At 44.3% G+C, this 20,890-nt stretch overlaps 1 protein-coding gene and 1 non-coding gene across 3 annotated transcripts in view; one reads left to right on the forward strand and one right to left on the reverse strand.

The window, feature by feature from the left end:
• On the reverse strand, positions 1 to 194 carry LOC138797969 (U2 spliceosomal RNA). Its single transcript, XR_011364054.1, has one exon. It is a non-coding gene; the product is annotated as a U2 spliceosomal RNA (small nuclear RNA).
• An 11,555-nt stretch (positions 195 to 11,749) lies between these two features.
• The window catches only part of C1QTNF7 (C1q and TNF related 7), a 48,574-nt gene continuing 39,433 nt past the window's right edge, over positions 11,750 to 20,890 (forward strand). Inside the window, exon 1 of one of the 2 annotated variants that reach the window (XM_069976457.1) lies at positions 11,750 to 12,054. The gene's annotated coding sequence lies outside the window, so the exon portion shown is untranslated. Of the gene's footprint in view, positions 12,055 to 18,670; positions 18,731 to 20,890 lie in introns of those variants that run through there. The other variant, XM_069976458.1, reaches the window with a different exon arrangement.

Genomic DNA, 20,890 nt, shown 5'->3' on the forward strand with positions numbered 1-20,890 from the left:
TTTTGGTGCCCTGAACCTGGAAGCACTGCAATACCAGGTCCAATGCCTGGAGAGGACAAAACAAGCTCTTTTTTACATCTCCCTGTTCTAAAAATTCATTTATTATATGGTGCCCAGATGGGGAAACATATCAGATGTTAAGCTGATATGAATAAATACTACACTTGATCTTAGCTGAAAGGCAGAGAAGCAATAGTTCCCGTGTATTCTGACAACTGCCTGTTCTCTGAATTACGCTTTCTGCCTGACCCTGGTCTGTACCACCTGCCTCTTCCATTGCCGATTCGGATTGTCTGTCCTGCGGCCTGCCTGTGACGCCGCCTGCCCTGTCCCTTTGTATATTTGACCTTTTCCTTGGTGCCTGGCACTGTATCTGTCTAGTTCTTGGGAACCAGCTGCTGCTCACACTGGGACCACACTTGTGGTCTGACCTTGTGCCTATTCCACGGAGCGATAATCAGCCCGATTCGTCTGATTATCGCTCCGTGGAATAGAGAGAATGATCACCCGATGATCGTGTCATCAGCTGATCGTTCATTTAGGTTCAAACTTAAAATCATCGACATCGCTACGTGGAATAGCGGGCGCGGCGGGCGACCGACAATGTCAAAACATCATACATTACCTGTCCAGGCTGCAGGTCTTCTTCTCCCGATCCCGCACCATAGCCGCTTTGGAGCGCCCTGTCTGAGCTGACAGACCGCTCAGCCAATCACTGGCGGGAACCGCCGCGGCCAATGATTGGCTGAGCGGTCTGTCAGTTCAGACAGGGTGCCCCGAAGCTGCTGCGGCGTGGGACTGGGAGAAGGAGAAGACCTGAGCCTGGACAGGTAATGTATGAAACAAGGGCTGCAAGGACATCGGTAACAATGTCCCTGAAGCCCTCGCTAACGATTGTCGGGCCGTGGAATAGGCCCAGTAAATCGGCACTCATTTACATCATGGAATAGGACCCTTAGACTCTGCTCCCTGGTGTGGCTCAAAGCCAAACTGGTTGGGTAGCACAGCGGTTCCACACTCTCTGTCTCTCTCAGGCTCGGACAGCCCACAGGGGAGCAGGGGATTCCCCTGGTGGCTCTACCCTTTGGTGGGGCCCTAAACAGGAGGTGGGCCTCCCTGTCTAGCAGCTCCAGGATGATATATAATTCCTAACACTGCTGCACATGCCTTTCATAGTATAGGGGAGGGGGGTGGGCGGACTGTTTGATAATGGCCCTGGTACTACTCTCCCATCATCTGCTCATACTATGAGCAGATGATGGGAGGAGTAGTACTGTGTATGTGTCCAGCACCGAGTAGGGAGGGAGGGGGGGGGGGATATAGATGCACAGGCACCTCTCTCCCTCCGTCATGTTTTCTGAAAGAATTTGAAGTCTCCCTGATCGACTAAATTAAGGGAAATAGCAGTATATGTGCATTTCCCATAATCAATGTACATAAGAAATTTGTCTAACTTTCCATAAGTAATAACGTATTAAAAAATACTTTGGGCCGGAGTTGTCCTTTAAGGTACCATGTGTCTTCTTGAACTAACAGCATCTAACAGTGTCAGCAGTATGAAACATGAATTACAGCTTACAGAGTCCCTTAAAGGGTGCCTTCTCACATACAGGATCCGCAGCGGACTTCGAGCTGCAAATTCACAGCGAAATCCACTGTGGATCCAGTGCCTGTTAATCCCTATGAGAATACATACTCGCAGCCGGATTGACATTCGGCTGTGAGTATGTAAGTTAACTCCCCGCTGGCCGGAGCATACGTCACCTGTTCCCTGCTCCGACTTGCTTCTGGGGTTCCTGGCATCTGCTCGTCCCGCTTAGCCAATGAGCACGCTGCTTCGCCACAGCCACTGATTGGCTGAGCGGGATGCCCAGCCGAGAACCCCCAAAGCAAGCCGTAGCGGGGAACAGGTGATGTATGCTCCGGCCGGCGGAGGGGTTAACTTACATACTCATTTCAGTCATTTTTGACCAGGTTCTGTATATGTCACGGCCCCATGGCCCTAGCTCCTTTAGCTGCAATGTCACATACTCGGCTGATGGATTGCCTGCTCAGTCAGGTAATGACTGCAGCAGTGTCCATCCCCAGTCAGTGATTGGCTGAGCGGGTACGTGACGTTGCAGCTGGAGGAGCTGCAGGAGGTCGGTGGCTATTGGATATAATTAAGGAAGAGCTACCCTATGGACAGGAGTGTAGCTGTTTCTGGGAGAAGGCTGGGTTCACACAATGTGGATATCTCTTGCATTTTTAACATGCATTTTGATTGGTGAACTTATTGAGAGACTTGGGAGTTCACCAACCAAATCGCATCATAAATATCCTGGTAGGGATCCCCTCCTCGTCTATTCATTTCAACAGCTTTATTTACAATACTCTTTGGCAGCCGTTTCCACATATAATTACATCAGATTGTCAGCAGTCTCCTTCATGTTACCAAATCTGCCGTATATAACCGTATACCAGTGGACTCTAAACTGAATTGTAGTGTATAGAAATGTCTGTGAACCACCAGTGTCCCTCCAAAAAGGTGGGAGGAAGAGCTGACTTCAAAGCATTATGGGGAAGCTTGATGTGTTTTCAGTAATCATCATCATTATCATAAGCTTTACAGCAATGGAGCAGCTTTATCAATCTGCCAGAGACAAAACACAATCTGATCAACCAATCACTTTTCATCTTTCATATCATAACAAGTTCTTATGAAATTAAAGATGAGATATGATTGGTTGCTATGGGCAAGTTAGACTGTCTAAGTTGTGCATGGCAACCAATCAAAGTTCAGCTTTTATTTTACTGGAGTAATTTGAGAAACGAAAGCTGATCTGTGATTGGTTGCTATGAGCCACATCACATCATATTATTTAGTGTTCTTAGTGTGGCCTAACCATAAGCTGCTTGCTTGGTCACAAGGGTGTTTAGTGACCTCTGTAGTAAAGTGCATTGCCAGTCATTAATGGGTTAATGCTTCAGATGTGTTTACCTGCAGTAACCATGGCAACTGTGCACTGTGATGACAAGCGCTTATGTCATAAAGGAGGTTCCATAAAGCAATGCACCGCGCCCTGATCAGTGCCATCTTGGATTCGCCAGAGGACCTTGAGCTTGTCTACTGTACTGCCCCCTACCCTTGATGAAATTTGGAGGTTCTAGCAGGGAAAAGGGGTGGTCTACTTTAGACTACCCCTTAATTGAGTCTCCACCTTCTGCAGAAATGGACCTGGATCTGTGAGGGAGAAGAAACACATCTGCCTGACCATCAATAAGGTGATATTGCAGCCAGATTTCTCTCCCATCCAGTTTATTATATTTATAGTATGGTATTACCCTCTAGGCCCAGGGGAGGGGCAACTCTCCAGCCATGGCTCCCTCAAGGTTTCCCCCACAGGGGGTTTTGCCTCGCCTGAGTGCTGGAGGGTGACTCTTTTTGAGTCGGGGGTCTGCCATTTTCAGAGTCATGTAATTTTAAATAAAATTGGGCCCCTTTGACACCTGATTACAATGTGTTGTGTCTTTATTTTGCGTTCTTTGGTTTAACTTTGATGTACGTGTCGTGCATGTGTGTGTACTATGCAAGGCCGGGACAAAGGGTAGGCTATGGCCTAGGGTGCCAAATGACAGGGCGCGCAATCTGGATGGGTACGTAATTAATCTACTTACCCATTCATGCTGCCCCCCGTGGTCCTGGCATCAGCACACACACACACACACACACACACACCGCTCGCCCCCTGCACTGTAACTATGAGCTCTAGTAACAAGCGCTTATAGTTAAATGAAGCAGTACTGACACAGCGGGAGCCATCGGCTCCCTCCCTGTCAGCTATACTTGTGGCCGAAGGCAGTGCTTTGTCAGATATCTTTAAGAAAGCCCTCTGAGGGTACGGGGACAGGTAAGTATACTTTCGTTATTATGTTCCCGCATCCCCCTGCCTGCCTGAGATTTTTAGTTTCATGACACTTTTAGTTTCAAGAAAATTAAGTGACACACTATGCTGTTAGCATAGAGTGACTGACAAGTTTCTAGCAGTGAGCTAACATCGCTGGTCATATACACAGTGCTGTGCAAAGTCGCTATAGTAATGTGAAAGGTTTGACGCTGGTGTATGTAGGGTGGGCCCCTAGAATCAAATTCCCTGGTGGACCCATGGTACCGCAGTCCAACACTGTAGTTGTCCCTGTTTTAGGCTTCACAGGCCATAATTATTTTGTGCAAGCTTGTAGGCAAAATAGTCAGGATCAGGGCCCTAAAGTAACTCTTCTCCTAATTCAGCAGTCCTGGTCCTGCTCTGGATACATTCACTAGACAACTCCTCTCCTAACCCTCGATAATCAAACACCTTCACCCTATATATGGGCTAGATCTCGGACAATCTACCACTGATGGAGGAAACACTAAGGTAGTATGTACGAAGTCCCACTGGTGGAAGCTTTCTAGAAGTCACCAGTAATAGGTTAAGACATAAAGAATATGCTGGAAATCACTCCTTGTGCTAACAAAGATTTGCATTAAAGGCGAAGTCCGGCGAAAAAAAATTATTTTACAAATCACCAATATACACTTATTACGGGAAATGCTTATAAAGTGCTTTTTTCCCTGCACTTACTACTGCATCAAGGCTTCACTTCATGGATAACATGGTGATGTCACTTCCTGGATTATATGGTGATGTCACGACCCGACCCCTAGAGCTGTTCAGGCTGTGGCTGCTGGAGAGGATGATGGCAGAAGGACACTTAGAGACACAGGGCACTGAAAGGACACTGAGCATCTGTCTGCGAACACTGCAATACTTCCTTGGCCCCATTATGTCAACAAGCGACTGCCGCAGGTATTCACAGGCTGTAGCAGTCATGTGGCGACCCATCTTCACTGGAGACCAATTGTATAGAGACCATCAGAGCACCATGGAGGCTAGTTAGAATCGTATTTATTTAAAATTTTATTTATTTATTTATTTTTACAGATTTCCTTTTATCTTAGAGGATTCTGGGGGTTTTTTGGGGTTTTTTTTTAAGTGTAATCCCCACCAAATACATACAATTTAAAGGTTAATTGTGTGGACTTTACTGTGAACTTTAAAAGTAATTACGGTTGGAATTTCACAAAGCTACTTGAAAGATGATGTTCCTCTTACTGAAGAAGTAGGAGATGGATGGAGAAATCTGACCACCTGAAGCTTACTACTTGTACATATTACCACACTGTAATATGACATGATCAGCCACTAGATGGCAGCAACACACAACTATCAATTATTGACACTTTCATAAGTAAATTTTACTAATAGGGTTTCCCCACACAGTATGGGTCAATCATTGGGGTCTTCAACAATGGGACCCACATAATGACTAGAACAGAGGCTCTAGGCCCCTTGTTCCTCTTACGCTGTACTGGACTATCTGCATCAGTCCTATTGAATGTGAATAGAGTGTCAGAGGGCATTGGGCTAATATATAGTTACTAGAGATGAGCGAGCAGTAAAATGCTTGAATGCTCATTACTCGAGTTAAGTAATTCCCAGTACTTGAGTGCTCAATTTGAGTAATGAATGTCATTAAAGTCAATGGGAGACTCAAGGTTTGCTTTTTCTAGCGTGACTGGTGATGTCACAGCAACTAGATCAACTAAAACTCACTTGTGATGTCATACCACATTGTAAAGTCAAAGAAGCATACCTGAGTTAAATCAACAGTAATGACCCTGACTAGCTTATTTGTGATGTCACTATACTGTCTCTGAAAAGGTTATTTGTGATGTAACACTAGTTTACCTGACCGGAACCCATTTGTGATGTCACAGTGGCATACCTGATTGAAATACCTGAGATTACCAAACAGACTACCTGCGTCTGTAACTAAGCAATAACTACTTGTGATGTCAACATTATTCCTAACAACTCCCCTCCATATTATAGCCTATGTGAGTCCTAACACATTTTTAAATTGCTTAATATGCCAGAATTTACTTATTAACTCCCCCACCACCAGAAAAAAAACAACTCTAAAGCCTTGGCCACTAGGTGTCTCTCTTCACTGCAATCTGCTGTCCACTCCTTGTTGTTAGGGGAAATCTGTCTCCAGGAGCAGGAAAGACTGGAGGCGGAGCTTAAGATGCTATGTGTAGAGAGAAAGGAATAAAGCCTGAAAAACTATGCAGATTTATATACTTTGACAGAAAATCAATCTTCAAATCACAGCAATTTACCAGATGTCAGTGTATGATATATCACATAAGCCAAGGCTGACCTCTAAATTCAAGTTAGAAGACATGGGAAGGGTCTGACTACTAGGACCCCAAACCAGGGCAGTGCTCCAAACGGTCATACCGGAGACACAATTACATTAACAACTGCAGGGGAACAGCGCAGAGAATGAAGGTAAGAGACATACCTTCATCCTTAGCACTCCATGCACAGTAGGGAACTATCAGCAGGTTAGATTTGTCTAACCTGCTTATAGTTCCCCTTTAAAGTCATTGACCCTCGTGTAAAATTGTTGAGTGCATCAGTCTTGGGTCCTAGCAGTCAGACCTCATTCCCTTAGGCCCCATTCACACGTCCGTGTCAGTTTTTACTGTCAGGAAATCCTGATCAGGAGACCTCAAATGTCATCAGGATAGTATCAGGATTTCCTGACAGTAATCCGTTTTTACCATCAGGAAACCATCAGGAAAAACCTTCAGGATTTCCTGATGAGATAATATTGTCTAGTATGCCAACATAAATCACAGGTACCCGTGTACCTGGATGGCCACAGGCTGCAGAACTACAACTCCCATCATGGCCTGTCAGCAAGGCATGATGGGAGTTGTACGTCTGCAACTTGGATGGCCACAGACTGCAGAACTACAATTCCCATCATGGCCTGTCAGCAAGGCATGATGGGAGTTGTAGTTCTGCAGTCTGTGGCCATCCAGGTTGCAGAACTACAATTCCCATCATGGCCTGTCAGCAAGGCATGATGGGAGTTGTACGTCTGCAACCTGGATGGCCACAGACTGCAGAACTACAACTCCCATCATGGCCTGCCAGCAGAGCCATGATGGGAGTTGTACTTCTGCAACCTGGATGGCCACAGGCTGCAGAACTACAACTCCCATCATGGCCTGCCAGCAGAGCCATGATGGGAGTTGTACTTCTGCAACCTGGATGGCCACAGGCTGCAGAACTACAACTCCCATCATGGCCTGCCAGCAGAGCCATGATGGGAGTTGTACTTCTGCAACCTGGATGGCCACAGGCTGCAGAACTACAACTCCCATCATGGCCTGCCAGCAGAGCATGGTGGGAGTAGTAGTCCTAAGGGGTAATCTCACCTGTCCCGGATCCTGCTCTGTCGGGGCCGCGAGGTTGGCGTCCGGGTCCGGGTCAGAGTGCAGTGCTGAGGTCCGGGCAGCGGCGGCGGTCGGAGGTGTGGAGCATCCGGCGGGCGGCCCGGTGGTGAGTTCCGGGGGGGGGGGGGGGGGTAGGTGTTCCGGTGGTGAGCGGCGGCGGGTATGGTGGCGCGGGGTGGTTGTCGGGGGCTAGCGGGTACTGGGGGTTAGGCGGCGGCGGCGGCGGGGGGCGGGGGGGATCTGCACCGCACTCTGGCCGGCCAGCCCTGTAATGCCGGGCAGAGTGTGCGGTGCGGTGCGGTGCGGGGGGGGTGGGGGTGTGCGGGTGATCGGACGGTGGCCGGGGCTGGCTCTCTACCAGTCCGGAATCGCGGGCACTTTCCTGATATACATCAGGAAAATGCCCGTGATTCCGGCGCTCCCATAGACTTCTATGGGGGCGTCCGTGCCGGATTTCCGGACGAAAATAGGACAGGATCTAAAAAATCCGGTCCTATTTTCCGGAACGGACACCCTTCCGGAAAAATCTGGAAGGGTGTCCATGTCTAATGTTATGAGTCCGGAAATCCGTCCGGATTTCCTGATAGGAAATCCGGACAGATTTTCCGGACGTGTGAAGGGGGCCTTAGTGTTCACAACCCCTCCACTTGATAAATAATAATTGCTTCTAACCAGAATACCCTGTTACTTGTCAGACTAGGGGAGGGGGTAACTCTGGTGTTAATCCAGAAAAGCAGAGAGGTTTGATATTATTTATCAGAGATGGAAACTTTCTGCAGATGTAATGGTGAAGCCTCCCCGGCTGTGTAAACATCCCAGACTTCAGCGCCTCTGGCAGAGAAAACTTTAATGGATCTAGAGTTTTACGTTGTTATTTTTCCCATAAAACTTCTCTTAATATTTTTATTATACAAGACAATGTTTTTGGCCACAAGTCTTTCTCTGTTTGCATTTCTCAAATAATTAGGATGCCGCTGTTGGTTGTAATACCTAAAACATGATGTACGAGATGTAAGGGAATTATGGCTCATATGCTATAAAAAAAAGGGGAAATTTTATGGAAATGAAGCTCTATTATTGTGTATTGTATTAAGATCTGTGGGTTGTTACAGGTTCTCCCCTTTTTGAAGTGGTTATTCAGAATTAAAGGGCTACTCCAGTGAAAAAAAATATTTTAAAATGAACTGGTATTAAAAAGTTATACAGATTTTTAAATTACTTTTATTTTAAAATCTCAGGTCTTCCAGTGCTTGTCAGCTGCTGTATACCCTGTAGGAAGTGGTGTTGTCAGGAAACTGGCGGGGATAAGACACAGACTGTGAAAGCCCTAATACTGAGCCCGCCCCAGCTGTCCCTACCTACTTGCTGCACTCTGTCCTAGGTGGCAGCAGGCAACTGGGCGGCATTCCCTATATTACAGCAAGTGGTAACACAAGATGAGACAAGAGAAAACACCAAGTCGGCAACGCACAGGATCTAAAGTACAAAATCAGAGTCCGTGAGAGAAGTCGAGGTCAAGGTCAAAAACAAGTCAGAAAACGCTAGATCAAGGCACTAAGAACTAGGCTCCCTCACAGGCAAGGAACATGTTACAAGTGCAGTCCCAGCCCCAGGCTTGATGCTAAGGCTCCAGGTCCTGCCCAGATACCAACAGCTAACTGATAAGTCAGCTGTCAGTCAATAATCAGGGAACACACACAACACCTATGCTGATCAGCCAGGGAAAGAATACTTGCCACTGCTACAACAAGGAATAGCAGAGCAGAGTATAGCAAAAACATTTTAAAAACCCCTTTAAGATCTCTGCTTTTTATCCATAGTTCGAAACATTAAAGTTCTACAGGATGAAAATCTGTCCTTCCCTAACTGTTAATATAATGTAGACAATCCTCTGTGAGCTGAAAACATCTGCAGCAAAAATCGCCTGTCCTGTCCATTGTGCTACAATGTATCAGTCTGGAGAATATTTCCTATAGAATACTATTTGGTAGGTGATCATGCAGTGGTGAGAGGGTCCAATATGCCAAATAGCCCTCAGGCTGTGTTCACAAATCTGCATGAGACATATGTCTGGATGTACTTGTCCTATGGTGCACCATTTTGTTGTCCGTTTTTTGCTTATCATACTTACCTATTTGGTAGTCCAGCACTTAAACAAAGTGACTTAACTTAGGAAACTTCAGTGCAATACAAGGTAATACAGCAGTGACTTAGTAGCTGCAGGTGACACAGGTAGAGAGTAGTGAAGAGGTTAGAGCTTGTTTAGTGCAGGTGCAGAGAACATTCTTCAGCGCGGACGGAGCAGGAGCGCGCACCTCCCATAGACTCCCATTATGAGCGGGAGGCTAACGGCATTCCGCGGCGGACAATTCCGCCGCAGAATTCCGCTAGTTTTGCTCAGTGGGAACGGGGCCATACACTGACAAAAGACTTCCCACCAGGAACTAACTACCTCTATAAAGGGCTGACCAGGGCAAACTCATATTGTTGGGGCTGTGTAGAGAAAGGAGAAGGAAGAAGTGTTGTTGGCTAAGAGCCATGTAGGCACCTGCACCTGTGATTGGACAGAACAGTACACAAAATAAAACAAAAAGTCAACCCATTGCCTTCAGCTGTGCCCATACAGACAGTATAAAGGAAAAGTGAGACATCTAGTGGGGAAACCATAAATAACACCTTCATCCCCTTTGTGCGTTACCTAACAGAGGTACTTTACCCAGGTGGTATAAAAGCTTAGTGGAACACCTGTACTAGGACACTACAGGTCCCTGTGGGTAAAATCCCCTGTTAGGTAGGTGGTCCCTGTGGGTAACATCCCATTAGGTAGGTGGTCCCTGTGGGTAATATCCACTATTAGCTAGGTGTTCCCTGTGTTCCATTTGTTATGTGGTCCTTCTAGCTAATACTGCCATATGGTTCCCTCACAGTCCACTAGTGTCTTCCCTTTCTTCTGTGCCGGTTCTGGTGTTCTGGTGCAGGGCACACACCAAGAGACAACATCATGCAAAAAAGAGGCCTACAGTCCGATTGACAGAGCTAAAGCTTTAGCTGTCCAGGCATGATGGGAATTGTAGTTTTGAAACAGCTCAAGGGCCACATGTTTGATAACCCTGCCCTAAAGCATTTGACTTTGGGGTTATGGGCCCCCGCAGCCAGGGGCGTAGCTAGGATTCATGGGGCCCCATAGCAAAAATAATTGTACGCCCCCACACACAACACAAAGCACTGCATATATATATCTGTGTGAATATATATATATATATATATATATATATATATATATATATATACCGATGATGTAGCCAAAAAATAAAATCTCTTGTGGCCAGAGGCTGAATCCTGGTTGCTGCCACGAGAGTGACTAGCAGAGCAGAGAGCCAATGGCTGCTTGCTCTGTCAGTGCACTGTTTTTAACTATAAGGGCCCATTAGGAGCCATTATGGTTAAATACATAGGTGCAGAAACAGACTACCATTTGTTTAACCCCATATGTAATGCAGTGTGCAAGTGGCACAGACCTCACATGCTGCAGCACAAAAAAAAGTGTTAAAAACAGAAGACAAGGAGATCTCTTCTTCGCTGCTCGAGCACTGATAACCCCTGACCCCTGCAGGAGCTCCGCTTATCTATTTGCCCCAGGTGCAGTGTGTTCACCATAATCATGAATATGCAAAAGAAGAGCCCGTGAAGAGTCTCGAAACACAGGACTAGCCAAACATCCTACTGGGAAGGACCCAGCCAAGGGGTGGCTCCTGTAGGGAAACCACCAAAACCACCATATTAAGTGGCCCTATAAGTCAGTGTAATGACAAGGGAAAAACCAAGGCCAGGTATCCATCCACATACAGCTGTTTCGGGGTGTTGCCCCTCATCGGTGTGGAGCAGGATTCTGACTAGGTGGGAGCAATGCCTAGTAGAGCCAAAAGAGAAACAGATCACTTATCTCAGGGAGACCAGCCAAACCATAACACCGCCGGATGCTAGTGAAAGCGCCCAATGCAGTGCACCTGGGATTTCACTGCATTGGGAGCTTTTACTAGCAGCCGGCAGTGTTATCGTTTGGCTGGTCTCCCTGAGATCAGCGATCTGTTTCTCTTATGACTTTACCATAATCAGCTAGCCTGCTTGTTGGCAGTTTCCAGGTAGCATAACTTCAACAAACAGATAGTAAAATGTTAGTACTCTATTATATAATAGTTAGCAACTCTAACATCCAAGTGCTTACAAGGAAGAAACATAAATGAAGATATATCGCTGATCGCTGCCTAAATCCAGTTCTATTTGTAATTCTTCCCAGCTGCTTGTGTGACTTACTGACCCCAATCGGATGGGATAGAAATCTGCAGACCACTTCTGCTAAATGTTAACACTGACTTTATGGATTCCAGTTCTACAAAGTTAGACAGATCCAGTGAGTGGATGGAAGGGGACTGACCCTCTAAGCGTCTGCTCACAGTCAGGCTTATTGCAGTTGCTTCAAATTAGAAATCTTGGCAATTTCTGGCTGGAAGGAGTGGGGCTTAGTGTGGCGGGGAGGACTGGATCATCTACAACTTGCAGTTCTTCACCAAACAACAGATCTGCTGCTCAAGTGACACTTTGTGCTGAAAGGTTTTAGAAGAATTACAGAACTGAAAGCCTTTACTATCTGTGGAATCCTATGGGAAAGTTGGGCTGCAAGTTCTTTCCTGGGATTGGGGAAGAAACTATTCCAAGATAAGGTAAGATAGATCCATGCATATCATGACACCCGTACCTGATGTAGCAGAGCTATTAATGAAGTGATGGCAATGCAGTCCCAGGGACTATAATCTGAATTTTCACCCTGCTACATCTCTACTGTTTCTGTATTGACCTTGATGTCACTATATCAGATGTGTATATTATGCACTCAGGCATAGGCATATTAAACCTGACACAGTAATAACCCGGGACACAAGGATGCACTATATGCCTCAAGCTCTTTATATGTTAAGGCAATAGGATTTCCCAGCAGAATCCGGTACTGGTATATCTGTGGTTTGTAAAACATGTTCTGTAAGGACTTCCACAGGGGCTCTTTATATAGGGGGTACAAAGTTAGAATACCTGCATGATGCATTGGTTGCAGTATGGACAGGGGTATAGTATGCTACAGCACATAGACATTGTGCAGCTCCATGTACACAGCTCAGCCGTCATTGCCAAACTAGTTTTTTTTTTTTGTTAGCATCATATACTATATAACTAGCAGATAAGATGCACAGACATATAATGTATACCTATAATGTTTAGGAATTGTTCACATTAACCATTGATTTTATGGACAACTGCTCTGCTCTTCCTTGGCACCAATTGTAATACATTTTCTGTCCTGTATCTGGGGTTGTCATCCCAAAAACTAAAAGAAGTGGCAAGATCCTCAGAGGCGGGGCTAATATCAGGGGAGGGGCTAATGAGTTAGCTCTGTATTTGGGAGTAGCAGCTTCCATGAGGAAAATCTCATGTTTAAGGGGTGTTGTGCTCCCAAAACAGAACTCCCATAGATAAGGGCCATTATGCTCATATACACTATTGAGATTTTTTTAGGCAGGTGTGGGGGAAAATGGACAACAACTAGGTGGGATGATGGAAACTGTAGTTTTGCAACAGCTGGAGAGCAGCAGGTTCCCCATCCCTAGTCTAGAGGATTGATGTATCAGCAGGGCCTGACATGTACTGCTCTGGGACCGTCTGATCTATCACACCTGCAGATGCCAGCAGAACACTAGTATGGACAGCAATCTTCAGGATCACATGACCACAAAGCTAGCATCATCACAGCATCGTGATCTTGTGACTCTAAAGTTCATCCCCAAGGCAATTGATCTGACAAAGCCTGCAGCCTTCTCTTTCTGGATCAAAAAATTAAATAGAAAGTGTTATGTTTATAAAATGTCCTAAGCATCCTAAGCAGAACAGTAGGAAAAAAGGCAAGAAAGAAGGACCTTAAAGCTAAAGTGTCAGCTCTAGATCATACCCAGAGCTGACTGATCAAAAAGGCTGTGCTGAGCCTCTGAATGCATGCCTACTTCCTCCCCCACCCCTCCCTGCCTGGATTGATTGACATACAGAGCTTATGGGGAGGAAGGATTGAGGACAGCAGAGCCTCCTTGACCCTTCATTTCTGAGCATGATCTAAAGATGACAGTTTGCCTTTAAAAACTAATTATGGGTCCCACAGCAGGTACAGGGCCCATCTCTGCAGTGATGGCCACCACTAGCAAATATGTTTATAAAATAGAAAAAATAAACTTATCCCTCTATCTTCTCTTCCCATCTTTGGCCTTTCAGTGAACATTACAGGGGCAGACTGACTATTTGGGCTATTCCCAGAGGCATATGCCCAAAAACTTATAATAAATTAAGTGCAGGAGATAAATGGTGTTTGACTGCATTATGTTAACCCCTCCTCAATGTATTAAGATCACAGTGGTGGTTGTTAAGGGGGGCCCTGACCACTCTCTGTCTAACCCCAGCCCTACTTTACTTTATTCATTGTGTTCAGTTCTGCTCAACTGAAGCTTTTGAACTGATGGGCCCTTTTGGCTACTAGGCCCTATAGCTATGATTACTTTATTACTAGTTACCTAAATTTATAGTTACTTTAATGTTACTTTTGAACAGGAAAAAATAGATAGATTAATAGATAGATAGATAGATAGATAGATAGATAGATAGATAAATAGATAGATAGGAGATAGATAGATAGATAGATAGATAGATAGATAGATAGAAGATAGATAGATAGATAGATAATAGATAGATAATAGATAGATTGATAGATAGATAGATAGATAGAAGAGATATATATAGATAGATAGATAGATAGATAGATAGATAGATAGGAGATAGATAGATAGATAGATAGATAATAGATAGAGAGATAGATAGATAGATAGATAGATAGATAGATAGATACACAGAAAGATTATCTGACAGATTATCTGCCAAAGATTTGAAGCCAAAGCCAGGGATGAGAAATCTCAGGCTTTCCTTTATGACCTGATCTCTGTTTATAGTCTGTTTCTGGCTTTGGCTTCAAATCTTTGGCAGATAATCTGTCAGATAATCTTTCTGTGTAAATGGACCCTTAGATAGATAGATAGATAGATAGATAGATAGATGATAGATAGATAGATAATAGATAGATAGAGAGATAGATAGGAGATAGATAGATAGGAGATAGATAGGAGATAGATAGATAGATAGATAGATAGATAGATAGATAGATAGATAGATAGATAGATAGGAGATAGATAGATAGAAGAGATAGAGATAGAGATAGATAGATAGATAGATAGATAGATAGATAGATAGATAGATAGATAGATAGAAGAGATATAGATAGATAGATAGAAGATAGGAGATAGAGAGATAGATAGATAGATAGATAGATAGATAGATAGATAGATAGATAGATAGATAGATAGATAGGAGATAGATAGATAGATAGATAGATAGAAGATAGGAGATAGAGAGATAGATAGATAGATAGATAGATAGATAGATAGATAGATAGATAGATAGATAGATAGATAGGAGATAGATAGATAGATAGATAGATAGATAGGAGATAGATAGATAGATAAATAAATAAATAGATAATAGATAGACAGATAGAATATCATCGATATCTTAGCATACATACCATTGTCTTTCTTTGCTATTAATCTGTTGCGGAGAGGATTACTCATTGTTATCATACTTTCAGTCCTTTAGGTTTCCAGCAAACTAATGAGAATTTTTGTGATCTGTGACAGTTCAAGGTTTCCATGTAACATGAGGAATAAACATTTTCATGCAAAAAAAAAAGATTACTGGCATATTCTCTAAATGGAAAAATCTTGTGAAAACCTATTATATTAATCCTGTTAGTCTTGAGGGAATAATTCTAATTAATTACTGCATTGTCCTCATGGATTCTGTTCTTAAAAGATTTAGTTACAGAGATGATGGATCCTTTTTGGGGAGCAAGGACTGGAATATAATCAGAATTTCTGTATAGCATGGAGGAATATGTTAACACTTTATAAGTTATATTAAAGGGGTTATCCAGGAAGACATGGCCACTTTCTTCCAGAGACAGTACCTCTCTTGTCTCCAGGTCAGGTGTGGTTTACAATTAAAGTGACTGTACCACCAGGCCCAGGCTGAAGCACTGGAGGCGGGCGGACCCACCTTTAGTGGGGGAAACCCTAGCCCCTCTATGATAGGGTTCCATTGATTCTAATGGAGTCACGTCATGGAGGGGCTGTGGTCGGTGGAGTTGGCCCATCTCCAGGGCTTCAGCCTGGGCCTGGTGGTACAGTCACTTTAAGCTCCATTAACCTTAATAGAACAGAGTTGTAAAACCTGCACCCAAACTGGAGACAAGAGTGGTGCTGTCTCTGGAAGAAAGTGGCCATGTTTTTCTAACACTGGAGAACCCCTTTAATAAGTAATAATAGTAAAAATAGATAGTGATGGACACATACGATTTTATTGATACACCACTGGTCTGTCAGGTTTCTATTTTGGTGGGAAGATAAGCACAGCAGCCTATTCCATCCATCAGATGCAATGAAAACTTGAAGAAACACAATGATGATACCAGTATAAACAGAGCAGACTAACTGGATGACTTGTATTCCACAAATTAGTAAGGATCCAGCAGCCATACTCAGTATACAAGAGAAGCCTTGGTGCATATTAATAGTATGTAGTCACTATTATGTTGGTATTTGTACAGACTATACAGTGGTATTATGAGACTTTGTGTGGCACTGCTCCTTGGTAATAGCAGTCATACAGAACATTTCGGCAACTGCATGAAAACAGTATTTGGCCAATGTACCATCTTTATAATTAGAGATGATCGAACAGCGGAAAATCTTAGGTTCTATAGAGCTCGAACCTTGTTGAACCTTCCGCATTTGATTCCCGATGCCTTCCCGGTCCGTGGGGAAGGAGGAGACAGCCCGGGTACCGCCTGGAATTCCAGGATTTAGCCTAGGTAATAGGCTGTATCCCAGCCTAAGTAATAGGCTGTATCCCAGAATTCCAGGCAGTACCCGGGCTGTCTCCTCCTTCCCCAAATGCGGAAGGTTCAACAAGGTTCGAGCTCTATAGAACCTTTATAATCAGGCATGTTAGTATTACCCTAAACATTACAAAAGTTTTGCTGCCTAAGGGAGGGTTACATGTAGGGAAATCCGCTGCGATTCCCCTCCTGGTAGTTTCAGTAGGGCTTGTTCTGTGGCTCCTGGCGTCTGGACGCCTCGCCGCAGTGCACTGATTGGCTGAGCGGGATGCCAAGAGCCATAGAACAAGCCAGATAGCGGACCGGTAATATATGCACCGGGCCACGGGGGGTTTAAGGGGGCTGCCGCTTACATACTCGCTGCGGGATAACAATTCCACTGCGAGTATGTAACCCTATTGAAACTAACAGGAGGGGAATCGCAGCTGATGTAAAGCTACCCTAAAGCATTATTCATCCATCCACTGGGTAGGTAACAATGCTAGATCCCTGTGGGTCTGACTGCTGGTACCCAACTCATTGCCAGTACTCAACTATTTCTATTAAGCGCTGTGGAATCTGTTGGTGCTATACAAATAAATATTATCATTAGTATTATTATTATTTGCATCAACGCAATAGACCATGGATGGATGAGCAGGATTTAAAGTGTCACTGTCATTACTTTTAACCCCTTAAAGTGGTAGTGCGGCGCTAAAAAATTATTCACAGAATAACACACATTACAAAGTTATACAACTTATGTTATGTCTGTGAATCGCCCCCTTCCCGTTTCCCACCACCCCCGCCCATGTACCCGGAAGTGTGTAGTGCATTATACATTACCTGATCCGTGTCGAGGGCCATCCGCCATTTTGTGCCAAACATCATCTTCGGACGGACGGCCGAATCCCTGCCGCGATTGGCTGAACATAACTGTGTGTATGTTATGTTCACAGACATAACATACATTACAAAGTTGTATAACTTTGTAATGTGTGTTATTCTGTGAATAATTTTTTAGCGCCGCACTACCCTTTAAGGAACGGGTCAATTTTGTTTTTTGCGTTTTCGTTTTTTCCTCCTTGTGCTTAAAAGGCCATAGCACTTGCAATTTTTCACCTAGAAGCCCACATGAGCCGTTATTTTTTGTGCCACTAATTGTACTTTGCAATGAGAGGCTGAATTTTTTCATAAAGTACACTGTAAAACAAGAAAAAATTCAATGTGTGGTGAAATTGAAAAAAAAAAACACGCATTTTGTTTATTTGGGGGGTATTTGTTTTTACGCCGTTCCCCCTGGGGTAAATGGGGGGTCATTACGATTACAACGATATATAACATGTATAACTTTTATTGTATCTGATGGCCTGTAAAAAATTCAAACCATTGTTAACAAATATACGTTCCTTAAAATCGCTCCATTCCCAGGCTTATAGCGCTTTTATCCTTTGGTCTATGGGGCTGTGTGAGGTGTCATTTTTTGCGCCATGATGTGTTTTTTCTATTGGTACCCTGCTTGAGCATATGCGACTTTTTGATCGCTTTTTATTACAACTTTTCTGTATTTGATGTGACCAAAAATGCGCAATTTTGCACTTTGGGGGAAAACCATGGGAAAAGGGGGGTGATTCAAACTTTTTATTAATAACAACTTTTTTATACTTATACTAGAAGCCCCCCTGGGGTTAGGGTTATTCCCCCTGGAGTTAGGGTTATTCCCTCTGGGGGATTTCTAGTATAAGTGCACTGATCTCTCATTGAGATCTATGCTGTATAGATATACAGCGTCATTACGGTGCAGACCCCGGCCGGGTGAAGACACGGGGATCGCTCCTCCGGGACAAGGCCCCGGGGGGGGGGGGGCGATCTCCGCCACTAGACACCAGGGAACAGCTGCAGAAGGTAATCAGATGCAGATGTCAATTTTGACAGCTGCATATGATTACCTGATTAGCGGGCACGGCAATCAGACCATGCCCGCTAATAGCCGCAGCCCCGGGCTACATGCGGCACTAGGGACCGCAGCGGTTCAGAGCGGGGTCGCCGCACGGCCCCGCTCTGAACTCCCTTAACGATCACACAACGTAAATATACGCCCGCTGTCCCTAAGGGGTTAAAATCTAATTTAACAGTAGATGTGATATAAAGCAAGTTTGCAATTTACATTCATTATTTTTTAGTTATCATGGTAAACACGGCATTTCCTGTTTGACAGGAAACAGTCAGAAAACAGGAAATCCTGTGTATCCCAGGCCATCTGAGCGCTCACAGAGAAGGCAATCATGTGATGGCCGAGACTTCATGTGTTTAGTCAGTTTTTTTCAACCAGCACAAGTCAGAAAATCTGCCGCCCGGAGACTGGACCTGGATTTCTGGTAAGTTCAGCTTTGTTTTACAGCATGATAACAAAACAAAAAATAACAAATGCAAACTTGCTTCATTTCACATCTACCAGTGATTTAAATTTTGAAAGTTGTAACGACAGGGACACTTTAAGCTTGATCATCGCCCCATTCGAACTTTTCATAGTCAATCTTGTGGTAAAATTTGCAGAATGGATAAAATGGCTGCCCTTACCATAGCTTTCAGGTGTGTTTACCGACAAGTTCACCTATCCTTCAGCAAAAGGTCCCGGGAAACAATACCTGGGCACAAGAGATAAGTAAACCTTAGCACACAGCATTTGATTACCGGTGGCTGAAGAAGTTGGATGCAGCCCTAGGGAGTCCTTAAAAACATGGATACAGCCTGTGGCCTATGGCTATATCCATGTTTTCCAGGCAGCCTTTGGTCTGCATCCAACTTCTTCAGACGTGTAATAAAATGCCACAGCAGGCTCGAGGTCCGATCATCTCTACTGACCACTTATGAAAATGGTGAAACCTCTATACTCTTTGGAATTTAAGCAATGAAAAATAATATTTATAGATCTTAGACCATGGCTCTCCGACCATAGATCTCCATTTTAGAGGTTCCCTAGAGAACTGCTGGCCAACAGAACTTGTTAGGCACTAAAAATATTTAACAGCTGATATCTGTAAAATATTTCAATGTTTGTAGATGATCCTGCATAGAAGTAAAGAGGTTTGTACACTGAATTCCTCAGCATACTCAATAGAAATAAATGACGTCATTAAAAAAAACACTTTACTTAGTCATCAGAATTATACCATTAATGTGATAGCAGGGCGAGATGTGGGGACTGCAGGTGCCTGGAGCCCAACCAAAACAAATGCATTCCTAGCAGCTAATAGCAGTAGAAATGAACTCTATACACAGAGCTGGTTTTCCATGAGAGGATATGTGACCATGGATGTGCAGGGCACAATTTAGTTTAGTCTACAGTAAAGTTTTGATATCCACACCAGTTCAGGCTTCTGTGTTATCTTTCATCCATAAGATACAGCGGAGAATGCGTGTTTGGCCATGATTTTGTGCTTTTTTTGATATCTTGATGTACATTTGTCTGAACACAGCTCTATTCCTCTCTGCTGTGGTAATTGAATCTCCACCACACCCATCTCTTCTCCTGCTTAGTTTCCTTTGGCCTTTAGTCAGATAAGTTGGGTTTTGCTTCTGTAATTGACATCATCACTTGCCACTCTTGTTTTCTTCTGGGTAAGGTTGAAATGTCAGGGACTGGTCCAATCATGCTGTAACAACTGGAGGAGCGAAGTCTAAGGGGCCACTAGTATTTGTCAGAGCACACCACAAGGCAGGATGGACTTGCTGTGGCAGGTGGTGGAGCATGAAGAAGTGAGGTGCCCCGAGGGGCTGAAGGCAAGGCGGTGCTGGGGACCGGCACATAGGCTCCAGCATCTGCCGAGGGTGGGGATCATGTGCATGTGGGGACAGTTCGGTGGGTCTAAGTTTAGGGCTCACTTTCTATGTACTCCTCCCTCCCGGTTGTATGGCAGCAGCTACTGGCATTACAGAAGTGCTGCCATTCCAATATTCTTGTTCATAGCTGAAAGCAACTCAAAACTTGAAATAGTCCATGTAACCAGATGGAGATGATCAGGCTTGATGGAGCAGAGAGCCCTTGTCCCTGAGATGTGGGTACCAGAGGTGGGACCAGCATCTATCAAATCATTTCTGGCATGACCTTCTAATATGCAATAAATGCTTGAGCTGAGAATACCCCTTTAATAGCCACAATTCCAAAACATACGGGTAGGTTAATTTGCATTTTAGATTGCAAGCCCCAATAGGGACAAGGTCCAATCTGAGTGCTGTACAGTGCTTCAGATTTTTTAAGACTACTCAAATATAGGGATGATTTTTATTAATTCCAAGAGGTAAGGCAATAAAGGAAAATCCAGGATCAGAGCTAGGAAAAAAGTCAGACTATATCATGGGGGCCTCCGGATTGATGATGTTGGTGTTAATAGGGGTTAGGCATGGATGGATTCTTACTTCCTGACCCTGTTGTTCTCAGAGGGATAAGTCAGCGACAGAGAAATCTGGCTGTGGCCTAAGGCCCTATTACACAAACCATATCGGCCGTATTTGGCTAATTATCGTCTATTTACGGA

This window comes from Dendropsophus ebraccatus, chromosome 7, assembly GCF_027789765.1.
Source record: "Dendropsophus ebraccatus isolate aDenEbr1 chromosome 7, aDenEbr1.pat, whole genome shotgun sequence".
NCBI lineage: Eukaryota > Metazoa > Chordata > Amphibia > Anura > Hylidae > Dendropsophus > Dendropsophus ebraccatus.